The following is a 20,067-nucleotide window of genomic DNA, read 5'->3' as shown; positions in this document are numbered from 1 at the left end:
ATTACAATAATAAAAGTTCAACGTTCGAGCACTCAAGCATCACTCATTGTGCTAAGTTCTTTATGTCCAGTAACTCCTTTTTTCATTGGAATGACTTTATGTTATATAAACCAATTACTTTAGAGTTTTAACACATGCCCAAATTCAGAGAGCTAGTGAACTTGCAGCAGCAGGGTGTGATCCCAGATCTTTTGGGCTACAATAACCATGTCGTGTCTCATAATTTTTGGATGCTGTTGTCTGCTTAGAACATTTATTAAATTTCTCAGATCTCTCTGGCTTTATTCCTAGCTAATGTTAGTTTGTTCTCAGCTAAGATTAATCTACTGATCTTGCAATGACAATTTAATAAACATGTATAGAACTGTTACAATGTGCATAAATTGTACAGTGAACCAATAACTCACAGATGAGTGATTAAACGATTATTTATAAACTAGGTCATTTTATTATCTAATTGAAAATAATCAGAACAGCTCGAGAAAATATAGAAGTTGCATTCAAAGGCACCAGAGTGCTAAAGAGGTATCAGAGAAGAAAAGAAAGAATTTCTGAGGAAAAAATGAAATTAGTTTGACTTCTAGTTATTCCTACATTTTTCACATGCAAAAAGTCACACATAGTAATTAGCCATACAATGGAGAGCAAAAATTATGATTAAAAATAGCCACACAATACAACATAAGATGGAAGTAAATGAGAAAAGAGACATAGATCAGTATCTTCAGAAGTCTGAATGAAATCAGATTAACATATTTGATGAAGTTAAAGATTAAGATTGAATATTTCAAGAGAGAATGAGAAATGTGAAAGTTAAATGAAAGACAATTCTCTACCAAAAAATACAGCTGAACATGAGAACTAACTGCATAAATTTAGCAGTAGATATTAACGAATAAAGATTTAGATAACAGTAACATAGGTAAAAAATACAACTAGAATGGAGAAAGAGGATAGAAAAGGAGGCAAGGAAAGGGAGGAGAGAACTAAGAGTATACAGGTTCAAAGTCCAGCCTGACCCAATGGAAGCTCTGAGAAACAGACTTTTATATGTCCACACAAGTTATTCATGAACCAAGAGCTGTCCAGACAAAGGGAGTGGTAGGTGGGGTATGAAAATGCCCACTCCAGGTATGCACAGAAGCAAAACAGCTCCATAGCCTGAGGGTTGTCTTTGATTTAGAGTCACAGTTTCAAGCTATTCAAAGCAAAAGTCCACAGAAACTTGGTGAGAGGAGCATGGGACCAATGCAAGGGAATCTTAGGCAAGTAGATGAAACATCAACAAGGTTTACTGAAAATGGCTTTCATCTTGAAAAGGAAAAGAAGGATTAAGTCATGCAGACCATCTAAATAGAGAGAGAAAATCAATCTTGATTTAATCTATATGAAGAAGCAATTGACCAGATGAAAGCAAAGGTTTAGAGGTGAGAATAACTGGCAAATAATGGGAATACTCCCAGTTTGGTAAATGATATGAAAGAACATTTAATAGAGCTCCTTCAATTCTTGAGTATACCTGGGGTGGAAGCATGTCCTTTATTCCTATATTCTGTTAACTTAAACTCTGTACCTGCAACTATTGAGATACTAAGAATATATATGGGAAATGTGAGAATAATTCATGTATAATAAACATAACTATATATAGGTATATATACATATTTGTGTGTGTATATATAGGCATATATATACATATGTGTGTGTGTGTATATATATATATGTATATCAAGTTTTTAATAGCCTCTCAAGGTATCTTTGAGGGAAAGAGAATAAATCAGTTAACTAAACACAAAACCAAAACCTAGTTTAGCACATAAGATCAACTAATCAAAAAACTGCATTAGGGAATGTTTAATCAAAGAAAATAGTTCTTGCTCTCAGGTGATGCATATCATTGTACAACCAGGCAGACAATTTGCATTACAATGAATAAATGCATACATTTAAAAATACTGAATAGCGATATAAAAATGAAAGAATAAAACAGGAAATATGATAGAAATGCCTAAAAGAGAATGTTCAGATCAGCACAGCTTGTGACTGCACAGAGAACTCTTTCTCTTTTGTATCTCCCCTATCTTGATTCCTACTCATTTTTGGAAGCTTGATCTTTTAGCCTTCCAGGTGAGTGCATGAGCTTCCCAATATTTTTACAATAAATTCCTGTCCTTGCTAAAGTTAGTCAAAATATTTTAAAACAATCTTGGTCAAAAAGGCAACAAAATTTAAAAATGCAATAAATAGGTAATGATGACAGTAATGTATTACATATATGAAAGTGTAAGATTTCGTTTATGTAGCTCCAAAGGCAAATGTAATATTTGTGTATGTTTGTGTATTATGAATTAAATTATGCTTTCTAGAAATAATAAAATCACAAGAAATAACATTTTAAAAAAGGAAACATACATGGTAAATTATAAATAAGTGAATTCAAAACTACAAAAGCAGAAACTTGTTTAGAAAAAATTTATGTAGCCTGATACAATATATAAAATAAAAATAATGCTAGAAATAGGTACATATAAAAAGAAGTTAACAAAATAATAACAGAATATTTTATCCAACATTTTCAAAGTGTATAACAGATTGACATCAGCAATAACGTCACAGTAAGGAGCTCCAATAATTCTCTTCTCCAAAAAGAGAGCAAGAAAATTAACGTGTGTGTGTGTGTGTGTGTGTACCAACCTTTTAAGAATTTAGGGGTGAGGGTAACTGGTATATAATGGCCTGATCACATTTACCTAATAAAATAAGAGTGGGTTTGTGGCATTTTAATTTGCCCTATTCTCAGTACTCCTTCCCCAACTCTTGTTACCTTGAAAACCAAAAGTCTGAATTTCTGGTAAAAACCAGTTGCCCAGCAACCACTGATGTGAGGAGGGACACAGGTTGGGGTTGAAATTCCTTCAGAGCTGTATTCTCAGATAATTTTCATTATTTTATCTTTCTGGTAGTTGCCTGGAAGATTCCACTTGCAAAATTGCCTTTATTTGAACAGATTCAGATCTTACCAAATGTAAATAGCCTTATTCCTGGGATCCTTTGCCAAAAACAATCAGAGGAAAAATAACACTTCAGCTGCCTAGTGGCCTGCTGTGATGGATAATAGTAAGGAGAAACAACAGGTTAATCATAAGCTTTACAGCGAAAATCTAGGGGAATATGTCAGGCCTCTGAGCCCAAGCTAAGTCATCATACCCCCTGTGACCTGCACGTATACCTCCAGATGACCTAAAGCAACTGAAGAACCACAAAAGATGACATTCCACCATTGTGATCTGTTACTGCCCCACCCTAACTGATCAGTTGACCTTATGACAGTACACCTTCCCCGCCCTTGTGATAATGTACTTTGTGATATTCCCCGCCCCGCCCTTAAGAAGGTACTTTGTAATATTCTCCCTTGAGAATGTACTTTTTGAGATCCACCCCCTGCCCACAAAAAATTGCTCCTAACTCCACCACCTATCCCAAAACTATAAGAACTAATGATAATCCCACTACCCTTTGCTGACTCCTTTCTCAGAATCAGCCCACCTGCACCCAGGTGAAATAAACAGCCTTGTTGCTCATACAAAGCCTGTTTGGTGGACTCTCTTCACACAGACGCGTGTGACAGAAGAGATGTCCATAGAGGGTTTTAAAATGCTCCAACATATTCCTGGCAATATATGAAGCCACATGCATGTGACTAATTTGTGTGCATGTCCACGTTGTGTGCATTAGGAGAAAAGACTTGAGAACACCCTAAGCTCTCAGCTTTGACTAATTATGACATTCTGCACAAGCAAGAAGTAAAGGCTAGGATGGAGTGGTAAGCTGCTTGAGTGAGTGCTGAGGATACATCCTAACATGCACAAAAAGACTTGTGGCAATGAAGAGTAGACATTGATTCCAAGTGTCTAAGGGAAACCCTGTCCAATCATTAGATGATCACTAAAGAAATCCAAGAGATTTCAGTGGCCACTTACAACAGAGAATACACACTTTGCAGGAGTCATTCATTAAAGTCACTAAACAAAAAACAAAATCAAACAGGAACGAAAACACGCTTCAGAGATGGGAAAACCTGACTAACACAGTTGCCACATTATATTACTTAAAATGTTTAATTTTTAAGCAAAATTTACAAACATAAAAATAAATATGGCCTCTGGAGAGAAATAATATGTATATAAAAATAATGTATAATATTATATAATAATTCTATATTAATGATGTTAACAATATATCATATTATTTAGATATTTAATATAGTAATGATACCACATTGATATTATCTATTATAACATTATATAATCTAATAATTATAACTATATTATCTCATTAATATTGTACTAATAATAGATAAATATATGATTCACATTATATATATATATACACACACACGCACACACACACAGTCCATATAAATTCCTTCTTCTTGAAGGAAGGCCAGATACAGACGTACTAGACAGGGATTTTAAATCAGCTATATTTTTATTTATTTATTTATTTATTTTCCTGAGACGGAGTCTTGCTGTGTCGCCAGGCTGGAGTGCAGTGGCAAGATCTCCACTCACTGCAAGCTCCACCTCCCAGGTTCACATCATTCTCCTGCCTCAGCCTCCCGAATAGCTGGGACTACAGGCGACCGCCACCACACCCGGCTAATTTTTTTTTTTTTTTTTTTGTAGTTTTAGTGGAGACAGGGTTTCACCATGTTAGCCAGGATGGTCTTGATCTCCTGACCTTGTGATCCGCCTGCCTCAGCCTCCCAAAGTTTTGGGATTACAGGTGTGAGCCACCACCTGGCCTTAAATCAGCTATTTTAAATATGTTGAGAGAACAAAAGGATACAGTGTCTAAAGAGCCAAAGGAATATATAAGAACAATGTCTCACCAGACATAAAATATGAGTAAATATACAGAAATTACATAAAAAGGAAAGTCTGAGGTTACAATGATAAATTTGTTAGAGAAGTGCAATAGTAGATTTGAAAGTTTCAGCAAAATATAAGATAGATCATCTGAAATTATTCAGTCTGAGGAACAGACAGAAAACAATAAAATAAAAAAAACCTTCAGCGATATAGGGACAATATCAAGTGAGCAAACATGGTCATAATGGGGGTTCCAGAATTAGAGGAGAGAGAAAAAAGGCAGAAAAATATTTGAGCAAATAGTGACCTGGAACTTCCCAGATTTGATGAAAGATTTTATCAACAAATATAAGAAACTTTACAAATTTCAGGCAGAATTGAAAAGTTATCTCATGTTTATAGATGGGAAGACTTCATATTATAAAATGATGATACTCTACAAATTGATCTTTGTATTTAACATAATTCCTATTAAAATCTCAGCTACATCTATCTATTTTTATTTTGGAGAAAATAAAATAACTTTTCCTAAAATGCTTTTAAAAATACAAAGGACTCAACCTAAACAACTTGAAAAATAATAACAAACTTAGAAGACTTACTCTTAGCAATTTAATAACTAACATCCAGCTACAGTAACCTAAGATTTGTGGTACTGACACATGAGTAGACATAGAGATCAATGGAGTAGAACTGAAATGCCAGCAGTAATTCTATAAATTTATGGTCAGTTAATTTTCTATAAGGGAGCCAAGACAATCTAATGGAGAAAAGACTAGCCCTTTAAGCAAACTGTCCTAGTGTTTAAGTGGATGTCTACCTGCAAAAGAAAAAAGTTAGTCTCCAACCTCATACCACATACAAAATTAACTCAAATAGAAAAAATAACAACACTTAAACAGTGTCTAAAGGGGTAAGAGGAACAACTAAAATTCTAAGAAGAAAACATAGGGTAAATCTTCCTGATCTTGGACTTGGCAATAGTCTCTTATGACAGCAAAAACACATTAATCAAAGAAACAAGAAAAATGAACTTTTTAAACTGAAAACTTATGCTAGAATAATCTCATCAATTAAGTGAAATGACATCTCACAGAATAGAGAAAATATCTGGCAAATCATGTACTTGACAAAGGTCTGGTAGGCAGAAGATATAAAGAAATGTTATGATGTAAAAACGAGAACAACAAAATGAATAACCCAATTTAAAAAGTGGCCAAAAATTTTAATGGACAATTTTACAAGGAAGATATACAAATGACCAATACACGTGTAACAATCCCTGACCATCATTAGTCATCTGGGAAATGCAAATTAAAACACATTGACACACCATTTTCCACCAGTAATCAGGCTATAGTTACAAAGAAAGACAGATAATTACAAATGATAGCAAAACTACTGAAAAATTAGAACCTTCATGCATTTCTAGTGGTATGTAAAATGATACAGTTGCTTTGGAAAACTTTTGTAGTAGCCCAGAAAGTTACAGATAGTCTGGTTTTGCATGTATGAAACCCACAAGTCATCAATCCCATGCTCACAACAGGAAAAACAACAACAAACAAACCTAAAAACTGAATATCAAATCAGATATCACAGTTCATCAGATAATTGAAATCACAGAGAAATTACTCTCCCCTCAAAGTGGAGAGATAGGCAGATACAGAAAATCGTATTTACAAAGGCAAAAGCCCAGGACAGAAAACACTGCTGGAGCTATACTCAGGGTAGAAAAATTTTAAAGTGCAAAGGAAAAATTGCAGGAGGCCCAGTGCAGGTAAACTCGATTATTAAAAATCCCCCAAAGCCTAGTCTTGGGAGGAGGTAGGTAGGGCCCACACATGAGTGGGTTTTACTTCCAGGAACTGTACCAGATACTTACAATTTAGATTGGGGAAGAAAAAATAAAATAAAAACAAACAAACCCCAAACAAAGAAACAAACAAAAACCTTCCAGTTCTTGCAGGAGAAGAGGAAATATAGCCACTATGAAATACACCTGGAATATTTTATTCTTCTTAACAAGATCTGCCCTCAAGAGAAACTATTTTACCAAGAGAAACTACTGGGTTTTACAAAGCCCAACTGACTGGGGATTTACCAGAACTTCAATGACTAGGTGAAGGGAAATAACCAACTCCAGTTTCCGCTAGGGCTCCTACTTGATCTAAAAGGAAAAATGTTCGCCAAAATGAGACACAGTTGTGAAGCTCACAACCCAGGGACACAGGCATACTAAAAAGACTGACACCTAATCAAAGGACTGTAGAATGCTTCCCCTTTGCCACACCTTACCACCACATCAAAAAGTCTCCTGTATAACAACAGGGGGTTACGATGGAAAGAGTTGCAGACCTCAGCCCTTACTTAAAAATATATCGCTAAACACAGGACAAAAACAAAGACACAAGGGGAAATTTTAGCCTCTGACCCCCACAGCAACAACAAATAGCGAACACCTAGGCAGATAAACATAAAACCTCCTACTAAAGGCTTATGAAACTCAGTTTTTGCTAAACACAGTACACCATGTCCAACATTCAACAAAAAATTCACAAGGCATAATAAAAGAAAAACACCATTTGAAGACAAAAAAAAAATGAGAATCAGAATCACTCAGCTATGGCAGTAATTTTTTTAAAAAGTTAAACATAAGATAAAAATATGACTTGTCAATACCACTCCACATTATATACCCCAAAATTTAAAACTATATATTCACAAAAATTTGTATATGTGAATTCTTGAAGAAACGTTATTCTTATAGCCAAAGAGTGGAGAAAACCCAAATATTCATCAATGGATGTATTGATAAATTTTCATATATCCATGTGATATTATACAGTCATAACAAAATAAAGTATTAATTCATACTACAACATAGTAAACCATAAAAGTATTATTCTTAGTAAAGCAAACCACACCAATATATCACAGATTGTATAATTGTGATTCAATTTATTAGAAGTGTTCATAATTGACAAATTCATAGAGATAAAAGTTAGATTAGCGTTTGCCATGGGCTGGGGAAAGGCGAAATAGGAGTTACTGCTAAAAGGTATGAGGTTTCTTTTGGGGTGATAAAAACATTCTGAAATTAGTGTAATGGTTACATGTTTTACTAAATATTCTAAAAACCACTTAATTTTATACTTTAAAATACTTTTTTTTGGTGCAAATTTGGCTTTGGGAAGTGCTTTGGAGCTTCCTCTTGGTCCAACCACTGAGCTGGTTATCGCTGGTTGTCAAATAAAATCCACTTTTCGTCACACGTCACAATCCAATCAAGAAAGGGTTTATTGTTTTGGGGTAGAATAAGAAAAGACAACACTTCAAAATGTCAATTTTTAAAATTTTTGCTCAGCTCATGAAGTACACACTCATTGAGCTTTTTCACCTTTCCAATTTACTTCAAATGCTGAATGACTGCATGGTCGATGTTGAGTTCTTTGGCAACTTTCGTGTAGTTGTAAGAGGATCAGCTTCGATGATTGCTCTCAATTGGTCATTGCCAGCTTCCAATGGCTGGCCACTAAGCTCCTCATCTTCAAGGTTTTCATCTCCTTTGCAAAACTTCTTGAGCCACCACTGTTTGTTAGCAGCTCCTGGGCCAAACGCGTTGTTGATGTTGCCAGCTGTCTCTGCTGCATTATGACCCATTTTGAACTCGAATAAGAAAATCTCTCAAGTTTGTTTTTTGTCTAACATCATTTCCATGGTCTAAAATAAACAGCAAGTAATAAGTCATTAGAAAAAACAATCACAAAGTGCACATTAAAATGATGTATAACATAACCACTTTATTTAAGAATGTATTCCAATATCACATGGCAAATTTCAACAATGTGAAAACCACATTACTTTTGCACAAGACTAATAAGACTCATATAGTAAACTGGATGGTATACATAATTTACTGGTAATAAAATATCTGAGAACACATTATAATACTATGTATAGTAATATCTACTATAACGGGAATCTCTTAGAGACAAAACTACTTTCTCAGTAATCGAACATATCTTACTACTGACTAGATAATGACATGAATAATGTTATTGTAACCAGTATCCCCGCTATTCCAAGAGATAGTTTATTTTTCTCTCTCTTCTTTTCTCTTTCCTCCATTTCCCTACTTCCTACTTGCCTCTTTAGAAATGTCACTATAGCCTTTTACCTCATCTTCCCCAGCCACCCCTACAGGGCAAGTTCATCTAATAGTGTGCTTAGAAGCTCCAGAATGGAATTCTCAACCACCAGGAAGTTGCCTCAAGAGACAACAGTCAATTTACCACCCAAAGTATACCTGCTAGAGTTTCCAGCCACCTTTACAATCTATTTCTGCCAATGATGATGCCAACTCAACTGCCTGGTAGATGAGGCACTGAAGACTCCCCACCTGCTAACTTCTGCCCCTGCATCGGCATACCTTTAAAAGCACCTGCTTTCTGCTCCAAAAAGGAAGCAGTACCCTTAAGGCAGGAGGTCTGTACTTATTCCTCTAGTTTTAGAACTAAGCAATGTACTTATTCTTGCTTTAGAATAAAAAGTCACTTTCTTCACACTTGACCTCACTCTTGTAAATTAGATCTGCAAGTGGTGAATGACTGAACCTGCATTTTGGTTTCAAATTTGGTGGCCTATATGGGGAAAACGCAGGGTGCTCTGGATGAGCCGGCACTTGACAGGTGGGTTTTGCTACCAGGCAAGACCTGTGGGTGCCAGCTGCTTGTGGTTAGCATACCCCATGACAGAAATGTTAGTGAACTTCTCAGCAGCTCCTAATACCACTTTATTTTGTGGGGAACCTTCCTTTTTGCTTCCTGGTATGATGTCTGCTACCTTCAAAGCTTCACTGGTACAAATAAAGTGATCTCTGAAAATACTGTCAAATTTTGGAACTGGCAAGTTAGTTGGAGTGCACCTGACTACCCTCTGCTTCTTTCAAGGTGTCACTGGGGCCCTGCTGTATTTAAGACTTGGCTGCTAGTGACACCATTTGAACATTTTATGCATCTGTATTTGTTTGTATGTGCAGCACCATGGGAGATTTGCCTGGCTTGGACTCAGCTGCCCATAGAGTCATTCGGAACTGAAAAGGAAATTTCAGGACTTAATTCAACCCCTTTAATTCAGGACTCATTTGGAAAAGCACTGTTTGCATGTGTGAATGCATGACTTGGTGTATGGGCCCTGATTTTTTTCTTTCCTCTCTACCTCCAATCTCATCTCTCTATCTTCAGAGAGCCACCTACTGCTTTACTCCTAGCTTCTTACTCCCTCTGGCTGGAAGCCACTTACCTCGACCAGTGACTTGAAGAGGTGGGAGAGACTCATCCAGCACCATGATAAACATGGAGTTCTGAGGCTCTTCCTAATGGGAGACAAACGAGGGTGGTGAGAGTATCAACCCTGTGCCATGTAGTGGCTAGAAAGCTCTTGAGTTCCCTTTCTTTCACTTAACTTTTTCCTCTCTTTCTTTCCTTTCCCTCTCTCTGATGCCATACGTGTAAAATATGGCTGCTATGCAGAGGCTTGCATATCTTCCTCTATTTTATTTTCTGTCTGATTTAACTATTCTATTACTTTTCTACTGGTATTAAGATAAAAACAACTGTTTAGAGGCAATCATTTTTTATGAACTGATGAGCTTTTATTGACATCTAGACTCTATGGCTAGAGTTCTGAAATAAAAACTAAAAAATATTTGTTTATCTGAGCATGTATGTATTTATGAAAACATTCATGTATTTGTTAGGTGTTGTGGCCCAAGGTACCAAACTGGCTTAATTAAAGAGTATGCATAAATTAAGTCAAATGGTTCCCATGTTCAAATAAGTTTAAATAAGTAAAGTAAAATCTTAAATAAATAAGCTGGCTTCAAAGTTATTGATAAAATAATATTAGAAAAGTCTTGAGAATTGTCAACATACTTTTTTAAATTCATTGATCAAGTGGCTTTATATTTATCTCTGCCAGATATTGTAACATGTTAAAATTTGGCATAAGAGTTATAAAACTATAAACACAGCCCAAACAGAATGATCTCAGTTTGTATGATATTGATAAGTAAGACATTTAATATTAGTTCCATGAAAAAAGGTAAATCTGTATTATCAACAAAATGCCCATATGTTTAAGCTTCTTACTTAGATATACACCTAATATTTGCTAATTACCACATTTGTATAATATCTTTTTTCATAAGTAATCAAAATTAATGGATAGACATTGGAAAATTGGGTGCATATAAATGAAATGAATGCTAGTTGGTAAAAGTTTTGCTTATTTATTTATTTATTTATTTTTGAGACAGGATTTCGCTCTGTCACACAGGCTGAAGTACAGTGTCATGATCTCAGCTCACTGCAGCCTCTGCCTCCCCAGCTCAAGTGATCCTCCTGCCTCAGCCCCCCAGGTAGCTGGGACTACAGACCCGCACCACCATGCCCAGCTAAATTTTTTTTTGTATTTTTTGTAGAGATGGGGTTTTGTCATGTTGCCCACGCTGGTCTCAAACTACTGAACTCAAGTGATTCACCTGCCTTGGTCTACCAAAATGTTGTGACTACAGGCGTGAGCCACCATGTCTTGTATACTTTAAAATCTTAAAATCATTTTGTATGCTTATTTGTTGTCTGGGTCATTTTCAATTAAGAAAGGTTATTGTATGTGCAAAATGTTCCAAAAATTGTGAAATGGTTCTAATCTATAAAATGCTAATATCTTAAAAGTAGTTCAGAATTTCTTGCTTTCTAGGTTTATATAAAGTGTGAAAAAATGATGCATTCTTATGGAGAAAAATAATAATTTTGTCTTATTCAAAAGCCAGGAATATTAGCCATTTCTTCTAGGTAAATGAGGTATCAAAAGATTCTTCTTTTAAGAGCTCTGTAGTTAGAAATCAACTTAGTTAAAGCTGATGTCTGAGGTATATGTTAGTACAGATACTGTTTTAAAGCCCCTACTCACTTTCTAAAAACATCACAGTCAACAGAATTCTGATTCTCTGTTTACTGGCAGTTTCTCCTTCTTCTTGTATCTAATCTTTTAGCCCTACCAGTTCCTCATCTTTCTGTCTGCGTATCTCTGTCATATGTGATATTTCACTACCAAAATATATGAAAGAGCTCTAATTAGCTGATTTAAAAAATAGAAACCTAAAACAAACATGTTTTCAGAAAAATAGAAACATTAATATCTTTAGGTCACATGACTCTAATAATCTTTGAAAAATAAAGAAAGTTTAAAGATGATTGGCAAACTAAAATAAAAATGTCTTCAAAATTTAGATATTTGGTCTAAATTAGGCAGATCAGATACTGTTTGCTAGACGCTTTAAGGCCATAAACTGCTTCTATGACCTTTAATGATTATTTGACTTGTCTATTTTACAGTCATTAGATTCTAAGAAAGGGCTGGAGACATATGGAGTTAGCCAGGTCCCCTGGCTAGGCTGGGAAGAGTCAGACAGTGTCTGCCACTCTGTCCTTGTCCTGGGATCTACAATCTGGTATATGGTTAAAATAGCTTTTGTCCCAGGTTTTCCACCAAAAATAAAGGTTTCCAATAGTCAACAAAGTAACCTGTAATTGAGACTACTGGAGAAACAGTTTTACATGCAAGGTGTATAAGGAAAGTGAATATGTTTTTGGTAAAGAGTTATAAGAAGGCATGGACGTATGAATATTGCTAAAGATAATGTAATATTGTTTATTTCAGAAGGTTTTAAGGGTTGTCCTAAGCTAGAAGAGTAATAGGAGAAAGCTAAAAGTTTAAACAAGTTGTAAATGTTTTTAAAAGATTAATATTTTCCAAGAAATTCTGTGAGTATGAGCAAGTTGGCTAAAACTTTAAGGGAGTTATCTTTTTTATATTAAACATTAGAGTAAAAGCACAGTGAACACCCAAGAGAGGGGCAGATCAAGATAGTGGAAATACAAGGCTCCACCGATAGGTCATCCATCCTCCCATCCCCTGGCAAGGACACCATTATTAATTGTGAAATGTTGTGAAACATTGTTAATTCATTTGTTTTTCACAGTCTAGAAAAATTTTTCTCTTTTGAGCTATTTGAAGCTTTCAACAATTGGGTACAGTACACTCTTGTGAGAAAACTTTGGATCATATTTCTTTCTTGCTACCTGATTTCTCCAGAATTTGAAAATTATCCGTAACTATATTTAATTTATGGCAGTATAGTTATTTGCATAAGTTCATTAAGAGTCTGTTTTCTTTCATAACAAGATTCCATTGGAGACACTGGTTATTTTAGCAAGGATTTGACTTAAATGACGTACTTTCTGATATAAACAGACTGCTTTAAGGGCTCGAAGTTGACTTGCAGTGTCAATTAAAGTCCCTTGGGAAGAACTTGCCTCACAACTTGTCTACACAGTCCTTGTACAGGGTTTCCTGAACTTTGGTAAGTAAAGGATGCCACTTTCTGACAGTCCCAGGAACCCCGTTGTCTTAGAACCTCAAGAGGAGAGGAATATATTCAATCCATACAAGTATTTGCAGGCACAGATAAATCCATGGCGGGGCTCAAGGCTTAAGAAGTCTAATCAGAGATTTCTTATGGAACAAAGTTCTGACAAAGCCAATTTTAAAAGCAGCCTATATGACAAATAATTTTTTTTGCATTTTATGAAAATACTTAGGCCAAGTATAATACAAGTAAAATTTATTTTGCAAATAAATTTGTCCTACTATGATTTGTCTTTAGTGAAAATGGGGATTGGAGAGAAAAAAATAAGTTTCAGAAAAAAACTATCATACTTCTGTTGTTAGATACCAGCCTTGTTCATCATTTTTTTTTGTTTTTTAATCTTTTTGCATTGTGAACTAATCCTGAATTCTATTTGAGCCTATGATTTCCTAAACTAACACTTTTAAGTTCTTCCACTTATCTGATTTGGACTTAATGAAATTACTACTACATTATTCCTTATAACATAGGTGAGACAAATGTTTCAGGCTCCCACCACCTTCTTCCTCTGTAACTAAATATGCTTTGAGTCTAACATCTGGATCAATTGTGACCAGTGTTAACATTTTTTTTCTTCTTTTTTCATAGAAATCCCTCTTATTAAAAATGTGTTTGCTTTCATCAGATGCAGAGGCCTAGCCCATCAGCAATGCCATCTCCTGTATGAGACAACTATTTTACTAAACTGATCTGGTCTCAAAAACTAGTGGTCTGATGACCACTTTCCTGAGTATTCATAGTTTTTTCTGTAACCTGTTAAATATATATTTAGCCACCTGTCATTCTATCAGGTTAGAGTCAGCTATGGGGAACCTGCATGATATGTTTAAGCAATTAAGTCTAACTGCTGTGTATATATCTGATATAATTTAGGAAATGTCTCAGACAGCTCTGTGAGATATGCTCCAACAAATCAAAGCAAAGCTATGTCTGACCCCAAATTGTCACTAGATCAATGGTTAGCATCCTGATTTGGGCCTGCATATTCGCTTCAGTGTCTTGTCTACTGGGTAGTCAAGTTGATGTCTTCATTGGCAGAAATAGGACATAAAGGTGGCTGAAAACTCCAATGAGCATACTTTGAGTTGTAAGTCAACCTTCATTTATTGAGGCAACTTCTTGGTGTGGGAGAGTTCCATTCTGGAGCTTCTTATTTTATTTTATTTTTATTTATTTTTATTTTTTTGAGATGGAGTCTCACTCTGTGGCTCAGGCTGGAGTACAACGGCAAAATCTCAGATCACTGCAATCTCTGACTCCTGGGCTCAAGCAATTCTCCTGCCTCAGCCTCCCTAGTAGCTGGGAATGCAGACATGCACCACCACACCTGGCTAATTTTTGTATTTTTAGTCGAGACAGGGTTTCACCATGTTGCCCAGGCTGGTCTTGAACTCCTGACCTCAGGTGATCCACCTCTCTTGTCCTCCCAAAGTGCTGGGATTACAGGCATGAGCTACTGCACCCAGCTCATGCTGAAGCTTGTAAGCACACAGTGAAATGAACTTGCCCTATAGGAGTGTCTGTTGAAGAAGTGGTAAAAGACTGTAATTACATATTTAAAGAGCTAAGTAGGAAGTGAGAAAAAGAAGAAAAGAGAAAAGAAGAGAGGGAAAAAGCTAAACTATCTCTTAGAAAAATAGAGGTACTCAGTTGCATTCTTAGATTAAATGACTTAATCTATAAGAATATAATTCTTTCCATACCAAACTCTGAAATATAAAGAACACAACCAAATTAAAACTAGATTTATAAACAGTAATTGACAAACTATTCTTAAAATGTATTTGAGATAGGACAGACCTACCCACAGCTTGTCAATATTTATTTTGTGAATGTTAAGCTAAAATATGGAGTAATGGAAACCTAAACAAACATGATACCAACCACATAGTTGAAGAATAGTTGGAATAAACACCTGCACGTAAAAGAAAAATTAAAAATCTAACAGAAGGAATATGTAGACTATTTTTGTACTTCATAGGTTGAAAAGTTTTCTTCTACTATTTCAAAATTCAAACCAGATAGTGAAAAAATAATGATTTTATTACACTAATATGTATCATTTCCATAGAGAAAAGGGCATAGTTTTCAAAACTAATCAATGACAGATTTGAGCTGATACCTTGAAATGTCTTAAAATAACAAGGCATATGTGTCTAGAATACTCTTTGTTATGCAATTAATAACTATTTTCATTAGTATACAGTTAGTATATAGTATATTAGTACATTAGTATACATTGGTATGTAGTATACAGTAAATGTTTAACATACTTATTATGTACAAGAAACAATTACAAATTTGCTTCAAAGAGACAGGTAATGTGATCCCAAAAATGAACAAAGTTTTGCAGAAAAAGGAGACCAATTAGATATTCAAATTGACTAGGAATGAGAAAAGTATAAGTTGAAACAATCCTGAGACACCATTCTGTGCTCCTCAGATTAGCCAAATTTGAAATTTGAAATATTCCAATTTACAATGAGCATGGGGAACCAGGAGCTCCTATATATGGCAAGCGGGAGTGTAAAATTAATAAAATTGTCTCACTTTGTGACATTTAATAGGCTTTTACCCTATGACCCAGTCAGTAATCATGTGCCAAAGCATTTAATTCCTGAGAAAATTTCACACTTTTGGAGGAAAAATAGATACCTTTGCATCAAGATGGTAATAACTATAAAAATATTGTGTATGTCTGTATACAATATTATGCAATAAGAGAAGCAATAAATTAGATGTACATAGAACAACATAGATACATCTTTTAAAATAGTGTAAGTTTTGAAATAACATAGAACAGAAAATGGTGTGTAGAATATCATTGAAGAAAGTTAAAAACAGTTGCATACAAACCATTCTTATTTTAAAAGTGTTCATTCAAAGACATATATCAAACATTAAAGTATGTGTATGTACAGATAAAGGGGGAAATGACAGTTATCAGGAATAAATTGGGGAGTGGGCAACAAACAACAGCTAAATAGGAAGCCCTTGATAAGATTGATGATGAAAAAGCATGTTGAAAACTCAGGAGAAATATCACAAGAAATTTCTGCAGGATAAATGAAGAAAGGAAGAGGTGGAGGAAAAAAGAGAGGGATGGAAAAAGAGGAAGAGTCTACAATTTGTTGTTAGTTATGTCTGTTTCAATTTCCTTACTATCTTTCCACATTTTTCCTCAGATCATAGGATTTTGACTCTATCAAACGTGTTTTAGAAACATGCTTTACATCTTTTAAGTTCTTAGTCTACTAAGTCCTTTAAAGCTTTAGATGTGCATAAAAAGTGTTTTAGCCTTTAATATGAGAAAAAAAAGAATATTTCACTTGCATAGGAACAATATGAAATCCTTAGTGAAATGCAGGCTTTCTTAAATTCAGTATATACTCCTAATTTCCTGAAAGCTATGACTTAACTTAGTATGTCCCATTCCCACTTTTCTCTCTAAAGTGATAGAAAAAGTGAATTATAAAAATAACTAAAAAGCAGAAGATTGGACCTCATAATTTACAATCTAAATCAATCATTAAACATATCTTAACAAAATCATTTATTCCTTTAGATGTTCACCTTACTAAATAAATATAGATTTTATAGTAATAAAATGCAAGTATACATTATTGAATGAATAAATAAAATAACTAACAAAAATAAAACTGGTGCAACTATCACTTGTAACCAGAAGTGGATATTTCAATCATTTTTGAATTAATTTTTAAGTTGACTGCATCACAAATTGGTGTTTTCTGCAGATCAGCAGTGACAAATTAGATGCTGAAATATCTATTCAACCTTCTGTTTAATTCTAGTATTTTTTAAAAACTTTCATCTAAGAGGATTGTTCTTATGTTAGGATTAGAATTCTAAAGAACAAGAAGAGCAAATGTGGTATGTCACATCAGAATAGCCTTTTTTTTTTCATTTCTAGAAGCACATTATGCGTAGTTTTATATGTTTTGATAAATAGTACCTTTTCCCCTAAGGTTTCCCATGAGTTCCAAAATGAAGAGACTGAATAAAATTTTTTTCAAAATTCTTTCATGTTTGTATAGGCAACCATACTTAAACAACTTAGGTGTATTAGATAGAAGCTAGAAGTCCTTTCTACTCCTTATTTTCTAATTGGTTTTATTCTCTCTTATGTTTTATATAAGGTTAGAAATTTTAACACTTCTAAAATTAACAATGCTCTGGAATTTTTGAAGATTTCAATTGAAATTTAGGTTTATTTTAGGCAACAATATTTGTTTTTATGTACTAATGCAAATGTAGGTTTCTGCATTTCCTCAAGCCTTATTTAGGTTTCCAGCTAAGTTTTGTAATTTGTCATTTGTTATTAGTTTTATACCTACACATTTGATAGACTCTATTGCTACTGTGAATAGGATTTAGTTAAATTTTCAATTGGCTTAAGTGTCAATTTAAAGAATGTTCATATTATCTGTTCCTGGAAATCTTGGAATACATTGTCTGAAATCACTCATGGAGTACTCTAAAGAATAATTTTTTATTGACTCTGATATAGTGGCCTCTTCTGATTTTCACTACTTTTAATCAGTTTTGGTACACTTAAATTTTCTAGAAAAAAATTCAACTCTATAGATTTTCAAATTTTGACATAGGGAATTGTATACCCTTTGATTAGAATTTATGTACTTGTATTTACAACTTTTTTGTTTGTTTTGGGGACTATTATACTTGAGAATGAAATTTTATAGTTAGAATTGGACCTCTTAAAATTTATTTCACAGTTTAGGAATTTCACAGTTTAGAGTCCTTTACTGGCCTTCACTAGAAATGACAGAATTCCTTTCTAATGTACTGAGAACTTCATCTGTGGCACTCATAAGGATCTGACCCTTATGTGACCTGGCACTGTCTGGCTGCTAAACCAGCTGGCACCCAATGGGTCTTGACTAATGTCACTTCAGTGGCATGGCAACCTGATTTTGCCTTTTCCTACTGTCACTCCTGACAATTTGAGTTTCTTCCTGAGTCTGCTAGAAGGGGATCTGACACCTAACAATACAGTGAGAGTAATTCCAATATTTTATCAACTGTCAATTGCCTAACTAAGTTTCTTGAACCCAAGTTAGACATCTTTTCTGACCGTGCATTTCTGGTCTCTTTAACAGGAACAACAAGAACAAGCACAAAATTCCAAAATTTCCTGGACTGTTACTCAGAATAGGGAGGGGTAGCTGTCATTCAGAGATTTTCTGTGTTCCTAAATAGATATGTTCTTAAGGTTCTCTATACTTAGTAGGAGTGCAGAGACTTGGGAACACAGATAGAATTGTAGACTCTCTTGGGAGCTGTGGAATCAATTAACATCTGAATGATACAGTAGGAGAAATTGTAAAGAACTGCAAATAATCCTTCCACACTGGAAACTGTCTGTGAGCAAAGACTTTATTGCTCTTGAATACAACAGAAGAAGCATTCTCAGGTTAAACCTCCGATTTGGTTCTCTCTCTGCCCAATGCATAATTTTGTTGAGTTAGAAAAAAAGTATTTAAAAAAAATTAAATTCGTAATACAATTTATTTTGCCTGATTTAATTTAGTAGGATGCTATAACAATCCTGACAATATAGACTACTTTTTTTCTGAAAATCTCAAAATGGAATCACTTGTCTGGCCAATTGCTTCATGGCACATGTAAGCTTTTTAAATTTACATAAAATTATTTTAAAAATAAAATTAAAAATTCAGTTTCTCAGTCACAACAGTTCCATTTTAAATACTCAATAACTGCATGTTGCTAGAAGCTATTGTGTTAGACAGAAAAGATATCAAACATTTCCATAAAAGCTGAAAGTTGTTTTAACCAGTACTGATTATACATTTCTGAAAGTGATATTGGAGAGATATTGAAGGCTATGGATTCATGTTTGTGTGCTTGCATACTTTAAATTTGCATGCAGCCTAATCAAAATGATTGTAGAATTTAACAATCACACTAACAATGCATGAAAATGTCCAATTTTCCATATTATTAACATTGAATTTTTAATATTTAAATAATAGAAAACAAGTTTCTTTTTACTATTCTTATAGTTGTTTAATTATCAGTGAGTTCATCAATTTATAGTTGTTGAAATTTACATTTTTTATTTCTTAAGCTGCTTAAATTATCTTTGTATATCATATTTTCTTTTGAATATACTTTTCGTATGCACAGATTAACACATTAATAGGAACACATTTACCTTCTTGATGCTATTCCCCTCTATGTACATTTTTCAGTGTTTTAATCTAGAATCAGCACTAAATAATGTAAATATGCCATTCTCAAGTTATCTTGACACTAGTCAATTTCCCTTCATTTACAGTATTCTTTTCCACGTACCTATGTTACTGTTTTTCTCCATATTCATCCCCAACATAAGAAGATCCACATAGCTTTTGTGTTAATAGACAGGATGAGGAAATTGACCTTGAATTCCACTTCCAGTCAACTGGCACAGTTTCCAGATTCTATTTTCAAATCTGTAACAGAAGGGAAAATTGATGTGCACAGTTCCCAGTCCAATTCCCAATTTCTGGCAGTTCTTCATATTCTAGTCCTGCTCTACTTTGATTAAGTGTTTTTCTGAACATTGTTTCCAGGTTATCTGGTATTGAGCCAAAGAACTGAGCCAATGTTGTACCCCAAGGCTATTACTTGTCAGCCAGCATCGCTACCGGGTTATGTTTT

The sequence above is a fragment of the Pan troglodytes genome, chromosome 1, assembly GCF_028858775.2.
Source record: "Pan troglodytes isolate AG18354 chromosome 1, NHGRI_mPanTro3-v2.0_pri, whole genome shotgun sequence".
Taxonomy (NCBI): Eukaryota; Metazoa; Chordata; class Mammalia; order Primates; family Hominidae; genus Pan; species Pan troglodytes.
This window is presented reverse-complemented; position numbering follows the sequence as displayed.